The 10,600-nt window shown below is 45.5% G+C and overlaps 1 non-coding gene across 1 annotated transcript; it reads left to right on the forward strand.

Annotated features, from left to right (window-relative positions):
- Nucleotides 1–2,928: 2,928 nt before the first annotated feature.
- LOC121452652 lies at nucleotides 2,929–3,032 on the forward strand. The gene has a single exon (XR_005974896.1). It is a non-coding gene; the product is annotated as a U6 spliceosomal RNA (small nuclear RNA).
- The last annotated feature ends 7,568 nt before the right edge of the window (nucleotides 3,033–10,600 follow it).

The raw sequence follows: 10,600 nt of genomic DNA on the forward strand, positions 1-10,600 counted from the left end.
AATCCTTTTATTATTTATTTTATATGTATGGATGTTTTGCCTGTACGTAGATCTGTGTACCACATGCATCCCTGATCCCGTGGAGGCCAAAAGAGGGCATTGGATCCCCTGGAACTAGAATTATAGACAGTTGTGAGGTGATGAGAATGGAACCATGACCTCTGCATGACCATCCAGTGCTCTCAACCACGGAGCTGTCACTCTAGCTCTATTTAATTTTTCATAGCCAAGGGTAACAGAAAATGAGAGGACATAGAAATGCTTTCTGTTAGCCAGGCATGGTATCTTAGCAACTTTTCTGCTGCTGTGACCAAGGCAACTTATAGAAGAAAGAGTTTATTGGTAACTTACACTATCAGGGGTTGAGCCCATGGCCATCATGGTAGGAGCATGCCAGCAGACAGGCAGGCATGGCACTGGAGCAGTAGCTGAGAGTTTACAACTGTAACCACAGTAGGAGGCAGAGAAAGAAAAACTAACTAGGGCGTCTAGAGAGATGACCTCTTCTGAAGGTCCTGAGTTCAATTCCCAGCCACCATATGGTGGCTCACAACCATCTGTAATGAGATCTGGTGCCCTCTTCTGGTGGGTAGGCATGCATGCAGGCAGAACACTATATACAACATAAATAAAGATGTAAATCTTAAAAAAAAAAAAAAAGCCTAACTAGGAATGGTGTTAGCTTTAGAAGCTTCACAGCCAATGACACACCTCCTCCAACAAGGCCACATCTCCTAATCCTTCCCAAACAGTTCCAACAACTGGAGCCCAAGCGTTCAAATAGATGAGACTATGGAGGCTATTCTCATTCCAACCACCACAGATAATGATGCTTGCCTTTCATTCCAGCACTTGGGAGGCAGAGGCAGAGCTCTATGAGTTCAAGGCCAGCCTGATCTACATGTGGAGTTCCACCCTACATAGTTGAGACTTTGTCTCAATCAATCAATCAATCAATCAATCAATCAATCAATCAATCAATAAAGCCTTATATAATACCTGTACATAACATACATTAAAACCCTTTTGTTTAATTTTTGTTATGAGTTTCTTTTCTGGGAATAATCATATACTTGACTGTGCTCATGATCTATGTGAGAAAATGTGCCAAGGACTGAACAAGGAAGTCAAAGTCTGTTGATGAGGTCAAAGATTCAGTCACTTCCCATCAGCGGCCAACCAATCTGTTCGCTCACAGCCTTTGCGGACATTTGTTGGATCTAAACTGTAACAGCAGGTTACAGGTTACATAGCTTCCTCTTGCTGGTGGACAAACTCACGGGCGTAAATAAAAGCACCCTAGGCCAGGTGAGGTGACTCACACTTGTAAATCCCAGCAGCACTCAGTAGGGGGAGGCAGGATTGCCGCAATTTTTGAAGCCCGCCTGAACCAGATAGTAAGAACTTATACTTAAATAAATGATAGACCGAGTAATAAATGATAGACCGAGTTGAGAGTGCTCCCAGGACCGAGGCCACATCCAATGCCAGGAGGCTGACAACGCGGTCTCACAGAAACGGAGGTGCCTGCACTTAGACCTTTCCAGCCTTTGCCTTGTGCATCTCTTGATCTATCTGTCCATTTGCAGAGCCAAATCTCCAAGAAGGGTCCAACGTGGCTAATTGGGTCTCAGTTCATCGGCCAAGTCTGATAGTCATTTGCCAGTGTGAGGTCACAGGCACAGTGTTCTAGAAGAACCACACACTGAAACTTGCAGCCTTTGCTCAGAAGTGTCCCTATCCCAAGCCCGAGAGAGCAGCTTCCAGAAGCTTCTTCTTGCCACTTGCAGCCAAATTAAATGTCAGTCAGGACTGTTCCCCAGGTATTGTATCTGTTTGCTGACAGTGTGGAAACTTTCTCGACACAAGGCAGGCCCTGGTGTTCAGGCTGTGTGCGTGCGTGTGTGTGTGTGTGTGTGTTTGCTCTGTGTGTATGGTTGCCCATGCATGAGCATGTGCAGAGGCCAGAGATCAAAGCTAACTTCTTCGTTTGTTGTCCACCTCGTTTTTTGAGAGGGGCTCTCTCACTGAACCTGAAGCCCATGGCTTTTGGAGAGTCTGGTGACTATTAACCTGTCCCCAAAGACCTCCTCTCACCCAGCACCAGGATCACAGAGGTGCCACACTGCCATGCTTGGTTTTCATGTGGGTACTAGGGATCCAAACTCGGGTCCCTGTGTTTTGCTGTGTCTCCCCACATGCAAGCTGCTGCTTACAATAAAGCTTGTGTGAGTGGTGGAGCGTTTGCCGAGCATGCGTGAGACCCTAGGTTCCATCCCCGGTGCTGAGAAATAAATATTCAAATTAAATAAAACATCTCCTTTTTCTCAAATTCTTCTCTAGTACATTTTTTGTTGATGTTCTTAGGCAAAAGAAGTGGGATTGATTATAATTCCAACACACAGGAGGCAGAGGCTGGAGGATCCTGAGTTCAAGGCTAGTCTTGTTGTGGGGTATTCATCAGAGAAGACTGCTCAGATAAAGGCTTAAGGCAATAGAAAGTCTTATTTTAGCTGGCCAGTGACTACACTGGGTGTTTGGGATCTCAGTGTAGCTCTGAGCTTTTCTCAGGGTGAGCTTTTAAACACAAAAAAACCATGTTCCGGTTGACACACTTCAGTTAACAAGAGCAGTTAGTCAAAAGCATAGCTACAGAAGCCAAAAAGCCAAGTTAGTACATTTAGAGACTGCCCCAGAACTATGGACTTTGATGGAGTAGGTCTGTTTTCATCTGGGCAGGTGGTGTGATCTACGTGCTGAGTTTTACAATCTGAGTGGCGCTTCATCATGAAGTCAGTTGTGCTAAGGTCTAGGGGCCTACTAAGGTCTGGAGCCCTGTTATAGTTTGAGCTATATAGTAAGACAGTAATTAGTAAAATAAAACAAGTGGGTCCTTGGTTACTTTCTTGTTTCTTTAATTTTTTTCCAGTACTCACTTTGGCAGCGCATATACCAATATGGAATGATACAGAGAAGATGAGCGTGGCCCAAGTAAGGATGGCATGCACATTTATGAAGTAGTCTGTATTTTTTTTAAACGAAAGTTTAAAACTGGGCAGTGGTGATGCACAACTTTAATTTGAGCACTCAGGAGGTAGAGGCAGTGGGATCTCTGTGAGTTCAAGACCAGCCTGGTCTACAGAATGAGTTCCAGGACAGCCAGGACTATATAGAGAAACTCTGTCTTTAAAAAAACAAAAACAAAATAAGAAAAGAAAAATAATTTTTAATCTGGGACTAGAAAAGTGGTTCCACAATTGAGAATGGCTCAGCGGTTTGGAGTGTTTGTTGATCTTGCAAAAAACCTGGGTTCAGTTCCTAGCATCTACATGATAGCTTACAACCCCCTGTGACTCCAGTTCCATGGGATCTGAAGCCCTTTTCATGCCTCTTGGGGCACCAGGTACAAAAATGCCACACAAACATATATGCAGCTACTCACACATGTACATAAATAAAAATAAATAGCCATATATGGTGGTGTATATCTTTAATCTTAGTACTTGGGAGGCAGAGGCAGGCAGATAGATCTCTAGATTCAAACTGGTCCACATATAGAGGTCCGGAATAGCCAGGGATACACAGAGAAACCTTGCTTCAAAATAAACTAATAAATAAAAAGATAAAGGAATTGACTTTGTGTCTCTGTGTATCTGTGTGTGTGTGTGTGTGCGCACGTGCATGCGTTTGAATGTGGGCACAGATGTCCCATGGTATACTTGTGGAGGTCAGAGGACAACTTTCAGGAGTATGTTCAATCCCTCCACCGTGGAATCCAGCGGTCAAGCTCAGATCAACAGGCTTTCGTGCTAAGCACCTTTATCCGCTCAGCCGCCTCAGCCCTACTTTCCCAGGCCTTCCAGCACTGTCTAACTGAGAGCATCCATGTCTGCAGGAGCCCCCGAGACTGGGTGTGTGTCTGGAAGTGTTGGATTACAGAAGACAAGTCCTCTTGAATCCAAACCTCCCATAGTCCAGATAAAGGACTTTGAGACATTTTTTTAAAAATATTTATTTATTTATTAAGTATACAATATTCTGTCTGCATATATGCCTGCAGGCCAGAAGAGGGCACCAGATCTCATTACAGATGGTTGTGAGCCACCATGTGGTTGCTGGGAATTGAACTCAGGACCTTTGGAAGAGCAGGCAATACTTTTAACCGCTGAGCCATCTCGCCAGCCCTGAGACATTATTTCAAGATATAAATAAACATCTTAATTTACATATTGATCTTAATTTACTTACCCAGTAAATATTGCGGAGACTCCATTAGGTGAGTGAAAAGTGAGTAACCTATGTTCTAGAGCGTTTCGAATGGGCAGCAACCTCCTACATTCCAAATATTTTCATGACTAAAAATTATTGTCCATAGAGTTGCAGTTTGCTAAGTCTTCATACAAAACTAACCCAGAATGACCCCGAACTTTCCTGGCCCAATGGGGCTTTCAGAGAGGAGCAGTGCTTGCCCTGGGGCTGGACAGCTGAGACCTGGGACCTCTGACAAAAACCCTGCAGTGAGGATCAGTCAAGGCAAGACTGGCTCGCTTGTTATCAACTGGACACAAACGACCAGACTGGCCTGTAGGCAAGTCTGCAGGGCTTTTGTTTGCTTGTTTTTAGTTAATGATTGCTGTGGGAGAACTCAGCCCACAGTGGGCTGTACATCCCCTCCCCCACTCCCTCACCCCACAGGTCCTGAATAAATAAAAAAGCAAGCTGACCAAGCCCTTGGGCAAGAAGCGTGGGTCTCAGTGAACTCTGCGTCAGTTCTGGACTCCAGGTTCCTGTCTTGAGTTCCTGCCCTGATGTCTTCAATGATAAACCGTGACACGGACCGGTGGGCCTATTAACTCTTCCCCGAGCTACTTTTGGTCGGAGCATTTTATCACAGCAATAGAAAGCAGACTAGGACAAGGAGAAAGAAAACATTTTGGAAACTTGTTTTTGGTTAAAGGTGATTAGATTCATATTTGATCCTTTCAGGAATCATCTTTGGTTTCCTCGGGCTCATCTTTCTGTGTCCTTTGTTAGAGGGGAGCACAGGGCAGGAGCACAGGGATTGCTGCTGGTGAACCTGTTGTTTGAACCGGCCTTGCAGACGGACTGGTTTACAATTTCTGACAGCCTAACACTATTTTTTTTATTTTTAAAAGATTCATTATATTTTTTAAATTGTGTGCATGGGAGTGTCTTCGTGTGACTGTGTATCCACAAGCGCAGGAGCCTGTGGAGGTCAGGAGTAGCCATTGGATCTCCTGGAACTAGAGCTACAAACGGTTGTGAGTCACCTGACATGGGCACTAGGGGCACCCATAACTGCTGAGCCATCTCTCCAGCCACCCCCACTTCAACACCTATATTTGTGTGTATTTAGTTTGTGTGTGTGTGTGTGTGTGTGCCACATGTATGCAGGTACCCAAGGAAGCCAGAGGAGAGCATCAGATCTTCTGGAGCTGGAGTTACAAGTGACTGGGAGTGTCTGATGCGGGTACAGGAAACCTGACTTGGGTCCTCTGGAAGACCAGCAAGTCTCTTAAGCGCTGAGCCATCTCCCCAGAAGCAAGATGTCAACTTACACAGACTTTCCTGAGGGTCCCCCAAAACAAACATGCAACAGGAAAAAGCAAAACAGAACCAAAAATTATGTGAAGTTCCTCTTTTGTCTTCCATCCCAACAGTTAGGCTGACCAAAGAGAACACCTGCTCTGGTCACAGCCTTTGAGGGACACTGGTGTCCACCCTGTGTCTCGGCAGCTGGGAAGAGGCTGAAAACTCCAGATACACAAGATCCTTAGACACAGTTCTGTGTCACGTACGCTAGTCCCTCGGGGGCTTTTCCTTAGCAAGGTCTTCATCTAGTCCACCGGGGCCTTTCGCTGTCCTAATTTTTATTGTTCCCCTTAGTACCGGAACAATTCCCATCCCAGGGCCACCTGCCTGTTGTCACGAGTTTGAGACTCTATAATCAGAATTGTCTCGGTGCTTTAAAGAGTGACCAAAGAAGCTACTGACAAACATAATAACCTTTGGTCACCACAGCGACAAAGGTCCCTGACTCAATGGCTGAGAATAAACTTCGGATCCTGCATGTCATACCTCCTGCAGTCACTGCAGAAACATCTCTTGAATCCTCAAATAAGGCCCCAAGCAGCTCATTGGACCCACGTTCAAAATAAAGCTTGGCTGCTCTCTTCCAAATGGGGGTCATCCAGGTACTCTGTGTTCCAGGATCACCACACTGAACTTTGCAGCCCTTGCCCGGGCATGTTCCTGTTCCAACTGCCAAGGTAAACAGGCTCCAGGAAGTCCCATGTGCCACCTGCAGGCAACCTTCTTTTTCCCTCTGTGATGTGGAGCAGAACTCAGGGCCTCCAGCATGCTGGGCAAGCACTCTACCACTGAGCCAACCCTCCCCACCTCCATCCTGCCGTCAATGTTGGTGCGGGATGTCCTCCTGTATATGTGATGCTGTTATTGCTAATGAATAAAGCTATGTCCATCAGTGGCTTAGCAGAGCAAAGCCAGATGGGGAATCCAAACAGAGATATATAGAGAGAGTAGGCAGAGTCAGAGAGACACCATGGAGGGAAGCTTACCAGTAAACCATGAGCCTTGTATAAAATATTAAATAATAGAAATGGGTTAAGATGTGAGAATTAGTTAATAAGAAGCCCAAGCTAATAGGACAAACCGTGTTGTATTAATATAGTTTCTGTGTGATTATTTGGGTCTGGGCAGCCAGGAAACAAAAGAGCAGTCTCCGCTTACCTAATGGCAACTAAACCTTTGGCAGCTACATGGCATCTCTTTGACTCCACCTACTCTCTATCTTGTTCTGATTTCCCACATGGCTTTATTCTGCCCTGCCATAGGCTGAAGCAGTGTCTTTATTAGCCAATGGGAATAAAACACATTCATAGCATACACAGGGGAATCCCTCATCACAATGTGAACCAATCAATCCTAAATATTTGATTTGCATAGCAGACAGAGTGGATGTTCTAATTTTTAGAAAAAAAAAACGCAAAGAGAAGTCATGCCATGCAACAGGGCTCACATGGGAGGTTTATTGGAAGAGGAGAAAGAAAGGGGCGGGGAGGGGATAGAGGGTAGTCTTTGAGGACAGGAGTGGCAGAAGAGAAACAGAGAGAGGGAGAGAGAGAGAGAGAGAGAGAGAGAGAGAGAGAGAGAGAGAGAGACTGGAGGTGGGCAAGCCCACCCGTTAAAAGGAACATAGCGAATGTGCACAGGAGGTGCTCTTAGTGCTGCAGCTGAGGACATATCTGTCGGGACCCTAAGAGCAGCCGGTACAGATGCCTGCAGACTAAAAGTGGAGGCCAGGGAAGACTCTTCTCTGCGTAAGCCAGTCCTTCTCTTTTCCTCCAGTGCCACCTCAGTCATGCCTCTGGAATTAATTACTTCGCATTCAAAACTTAGGTAGTCATTTTACATCTCAGGAAAAATCCTTCTCCCCCCCTCCCAGGACATGGTTTCTCTGTGTAGCTCTGGCTGTCCTGGAACTCCCTCTGTAGACCAGGCTGGCCTTGAACTCACAGAGATCCGCCCGTCTCTGCCTCCCTAGTGCTGGGATTAAAGGTGTGTGCCACCACTGCCCAGATTCTAGGATGGTTTTTAAGACTTTGTCTCATCACATCTTAAAACATACAAATACACTTTTAGCACCTATTATAATCACGAAACTAAATTTTATGAAACAGAAAGCACACACACACAACAACAACAACAACAGAAAAAATAAAAACATGGAGATAATTTTGTGTTGGCCAGCTCCTGGGGGTGGGGTCTATGTGTGATTCGTATGCCCAGGGTATTCAGTGGCATTCTAATGGAGAAAACAGTTTTCCCCTTTACCAGCAATCAATTGCAAATAGGTCTTTTGGTTAGGATGGGACCTGTGTCCACGTCCCTCTCTTAGTGCTAGGACCCAGTCTGGCTTGAACCTGTGCTGTCCTGGTCCCCTGAGTTCACGTGTATCAATCCTGCTGTGTTTAGATTCATCCACCACCTCTGGCTCTTAGAATAATTTCCTTCTTCTCTTCTGACTAGATCCATGAGCCTTTATGGAAGAGGTTAGATGAAGATATCCTATTTAGGACACAAGACATGCTGATATTAGGAGGAGAGAAAAACTTTTCACACAAAAGCCAAATGTTCTTACAAATTAAACTGAAACTATCAAGTGTCACTATCATAGACGCCACAAGAGGGCGCTGTGACTACACAGACAAAGGCTCTGCTGTCTGCACTTTTCTGTTTTCCTTCTTACCCTGAGTGTGTGGTGTATGTGATGTAGTTACCCGTGTGTATACACAAGTGTGTGTGCAGGTGAGTGGGCATGTGTGCATGGCTGTGTGAAATCCCCATGTTAATGCCGGTTTTTCTCAGTTGCTTTCCACCTTATATATTGACAAAGGGCCTGTCACTGGTCCCCGAGCTCCCCAACTTGAGCAGCCTGTCTTGCCCTAGTGAGCTCTGGTCTCTGGGGTTCTGGAATCACAGGTGGACCATCACACCCACCCAGCAAGCTGTGAAACTGGATTCTGGCCCTGGAGTTTTTGTTCAGGCTGAGAAATCTCCCTGACATTTACTGTTTTGATTTGTTTTGTTTGAGACAGGATCTCTGCACAGTTCCAGCGATCCTGGAACTCACTGCGTAGACCAAGATGACCTTGAACTCACAGAGACCTGCCTGCCTCTGCCTCTGTACCAGGCTCTTCCAGTTTTTTCTTACATAGACTAATTACTAGACTTTGTCATTGAGTGGAAAAACAGTAGAAGAATAGCTTAAAAAATAGGGTTAGTGTTTTGTTTTGTTTTAGTAGTGCTGTTTTGTTTTGGGTTATTTCAGATATAGTCTCACTAGGTCGCCCTGGCTGGCCTGGAACTCACAAGTTGGCTTTGGTCTCCTCTTTATCACTACTCTAGACCTCACTACGTTTGTCTTTTGCCTCCCGTGGGTGCCTGCAGAGGCCAAAAGAGGGCGAGACGTTGCCTGGAGCTGGGTTGCAGGCAGTTGTGACTGCCTTACACAACACTAAACCGGTCTTCTGAAAGAGCAGGCAACACTCTTGACTGCTGAGCCACCTCTTCAGCTGTAAATAAAGAGGGTGGGGTGGGGGGAGGGGGCGTGAGGGTGGTCAGAGGACAGGGTTTCTCTCACTCCACCTTGTGCACTCTGGGTATTGACGTTAGGTTTCCAGGCTTGGTGGCAAGCACCTTTACTGGATAAGTCACCTTAATGGCTGCTACATAGCTATTTTAAATGAATTATAAAGTCATAGACAAAATTCTCAAATTGTTCATTTTTCTTTATAAAATTGTGTGTATTAGCACAGTTCAAATCACAATAGCCTGGCTGGGTATGGAAGTGCACATCTTTAATCCCAGCACTGGGGAGGCAGAGGCAGGCAAATCTCTATGAATTTGAGGCCAGCCCAGTCTACAGAATGAGTTTCAGGACAGCCAGGGCTACACAGTGAAACCCTGTCTCGAAATACCAGTAATAACAATAATAGTTATGGTTTTGCTTATTAACCCACCTTTGGTCATAGGCATGTTGGCCATGAGCTCTGTGACACATGATTGAAAAGGCATTGCCCCCTTCCACTGAAGACTGTTCAGGGACCCGGAGGAGCCACACTGCTATACCCCTAAGCTTCAGGGGCCAAGATTTCTTTTGAGGCTCCAGCTTGCTCGTGGTCACTGGCCAATAAGGACTCTACTTTGGCCTTATATGCATGGTAGCCTATAATTCTCTCACACGAGCTATGGCAGACCCCCAGCATTCGGAGACGGCTGGGGCTGAGGAATCACAAGTTGATTCCAGCTTGGGCTATAGAGTGGAACTTGTTTTGAAATACCACCCACCAAACTCAAATTGAATAAAAAAGCTTTTTTTTTTTTTTTTTTGTTTTGGACAGGGTTTCTCGCCTGCCCTGGAACTAGCTCTGTAGGTAGACCAGGCTGGTCTCGAACTCACAGAGATCCGCCTGCCTCTGCCTCCCGAGTGCTGGGATTAAAGGCGTGCGCCACCATCGCCCGGCCTAAGACAGCATTCTTAAACATAAACAAAACATTTATTTATTTATTTATTTATAGGTGCACACATGTCATAGCTAGTGAGCATGTGGCAAGCAGAAGTCAACTTGTGGGAGCTGGTTCCCTCCTCCCACTGCGGATTCATGAAGCAAACGTAAGCCATCAGCCTGGGGCAGGTGCCTTTCCCTGCAGAGCCACCAGGACGGCTCCTAACACGGTCTTCTTACACTGCTAAATCTACATGTAGCAAATACTAAAACGAGAGCTCCATAAAAAGATTTTAAGAACCCAGTCTGAACCTTAACTATAAATGGTTCTGCATTGCCTATTCCAGGAATGGCCATCATGTCTTTGAAAAAGTTATTTATAACCGTCTTGCAACCCTACCTTTGTCTCAAAAGGTTATATGACCACCTATGACTTCGTCATTATGACGACCTGTTATGACTACTTTGTTAAGCCTATCTTGCAAGCTTGCTTTTGTTTCGGGATGGACTAACTTGTCATGCTGATGTTACGCTCCTGTAATCCTATTTTG

Source organism: Microtus oregoni, unplaced genomic scaffold (genome assembly GCF_018167655.1).
Source record: "Microtus oregoni isolate MIOR12 unplaced genomic scaffold, Mior012 000009F_ref0000495, whole genome shotgun sequence".
Taxonomy (NCBI): domain Eukaryota; kingdom Metazoa; phylum Chordata; class Mammalia; order Rodentia; family Cricetidae; genus Microtus; species Microtus oregoni.